Genomic DNA, 2,601 nt, shown 5'->3' on the forward strand with positions numbered 1-2,601 from the left:
GGAGAGCTTAATTTACCAACTTTTGATTCAAGATCTGTGGAGAGAACCATGAGTAGAAAAAATTTAAAGAGAAACACCACTAGGGAAACGAAACACTACAAAAATAGAGAAATGTTGTCATGAAAGTTCGTTTTCTTCACTTTTACAACTATATGTATATTTTCTTGTTAAGAACCCGTTTAAAAAGAGCTGGAAAATTGCATATTGCAACTTTCAGAAAGTAAGGAAATGAAGTTAAATATCTTTTCATGTTGAGTTTGTAATTCCTTAAATATTTTCATGAATGTACCTTAGTTTTCTAGTCGAAGTTATCAGTACATTCATTATACACAAGAAATAAATCCTGCAGACTTTTTTATTTTTTTTAGGAGATGGAGAAATAATTTAAAGATAATGTAAAATTACTATATAATTACAATTGTCGAGAACCACATTAGCACCAATCATTATCATCCTGAAAAAGTCCTCTCGACACACGCCTTCACTCTGTTATCAAATTCTTTCCTATCCTCTTTAAAAAGCTGAGCAGCCGTTGAATTTGCTGGAGAGTTCGGATTTGGGTTTATCAACAGAGACTGAATAGCTGTAAGTAACGCTGACACGTCGTAACTGGGACTCCAATTATTGCTCAACAGGTCCAAACATATGCTTCCGTCTGTATAAATATTTGGATGGAAAATATCAGTGATAAACTTGACAACTGGTGGTTTATAAGGATATTCTTCTGTAAAATCTAATATCAACTCGAAAGTGCCATCCTCATAAGGGGTATCAGGGGGGCCGAATATTACAGCAGTCCAACTCATAATATCACTCTCCGAAGGAGTTGCACTTATTCCATTCGGAGGATCTTCCTGTAATCTTTTAAAATCCCTCATAAGTCGTCTTTTAGCTGGTGAACTCATTCAATAGTTTCAACGTCATTTACTAACAAATTAGAGCCTTGCATTCAAAACAACAGGAGAATGTTTACGGAACACCGAATAAACGTCTATAAATAATTTTTCTTATATACTTTTAGCTACTCACTTCAATTAAAGGCGCAGCGTAACGATACATATACAATATTATTCGTTGTCATTACTTGGAAACCTTATAAATGACAATGTTTAACTATAAAACGAAAAGGTAAATTTATGCTTTGTTAAAAAGCATTGTTCTTAAACATCACAAAAAAGTGTAAAGTATTGATATTATGAGTAATTCAAACGTACATTTTATCTTGTATACATTATTCCTTGCTATTTTGTTTAGAATATACTATACTTTTAACATTCAACAAGTCCAAGATAATAGGCGGTTGTCACATAATAAAGATGAAGTACATTTGAAAATTATTAGAACCCAGATTAGCTTGTAAATTTTATAAGTATTCTCAGCGATTTAAGCAAGTTGTCCAGTCGTGGATAACATTAGCGAACCGAATATTCGTCATCAGAAGAATAAATGTCCATAAGTGGGTCTATTCTGTGCAAAACAAATGCAACTACGATTATTATTATTATTATTATTCACTTCCCAGCAGAATATAACCAGAATCAAAAGTCAGCGAAGGTTTCACTGTAGGCTTATGCAGTGGCGGCTAATGTTAGTGTTGCAGCGTTGCGCAACGACCAAAGTATTTCAGGAAAAAAATATTATTAACAATACTAGTAAAGAACAGAAAAAATACTTTCTAATACTCCCATATATACTTGAAATAATATATATTTTTTTTACTTCTGTAACAGTCCGTTTCGTTAATCCGTTTTAAAAAGCGAAAAATAATCCGTCACAGAGTTTCTAATTTATATTGTGTTGCAGCGAGCATACAACGACCAGATTCCTTCAGCGCGGGAATTGGAGCGAATGTTAAGTCTCCTTTCCCCTATCTCAGAAGTTAAAGGGACTGGTCGTTGCTTCTGCAACACAGCACGGTTTAAAGTGAATGAGAAGGTTTTTCGCGCTAATAAGCTTTCTGAATTTTATTTCACTAGCAATTAACAAATGGAATTTGTTTTTATGCATTCATATTTTTAAATTACGGTACTTATACTCAAGCAAATCAATATAATGACAATTAAAAAAAGGGATAGCAGAATTACAAAATAAGAAAGAAAATATGTAGTAGTGCAGAAATCAAATGAAAGTAGATCCGCATTTACACGTTAATTCTTAGCTTATATAGATAATGAAGTTTCTTCTACAGTAATTTGTGAACCAAATATTAATAAGTCAATATGCAGAATCCCCCCCTGTGGACAGTATTTTAGTATATACATATCTTTTATAAAATAAGTATATTTTATACTCTTGATAAAACTGTATGATGGGGAACGCCACATTGAATTTGGGACTAGTTAGCAATGCTCAGGCGTAGCCACGAGGGGGGTCCAACGGGGGACCGGACCTCCCAAAAATTTCGAAACGACTAACATTTGTAGACTTTCCTAACGAACTATACTTTTTTAACAGAGAAATGATTGATGTACGCTAAATATTTTATTTTAAGCCTCATCATGTACTCTCTTTTCTTATAGAAATAATCGTTCTATCATTTTTTCTAAAAATATAGGTGACAGTAATTAAAAATTACTTATCTTTTCGGGTACAATATAAGAC

The 2,601-nt window shown here is 32.8% G+C and overlaps 1 pseudogene; it reads right to left on the reverse strand.

Annotated features, from left to right (window-relative positions):
• Window positions 1–256: 256 nt before the first annotated feature.
• LOC145681502 (ubiquitin-conjugating enzyme E2-17 kDa pseudogene) lies at window positions 257–1,075 on the reverse strand (annotated as a pseudogene).
• Between the last annotated feature and the right edge of the window lie 1,526 nt (window positions 1,076–2,601).

This window comes from Thermobia domestica, chromosome 3, assembly GCF_964235325.1.
Source record: "Thermobia domestica chromosome 3, izTheDome1.hap1.1, whole genome shotgun sequence".
NCBI classification, from domain to species: domain Eukaryota; kingdom Metazoa; phylum Arthropoda; class Insecta; order Zygentoma; family Lepismatidae; genus Thermobia; species Thermobia domestica.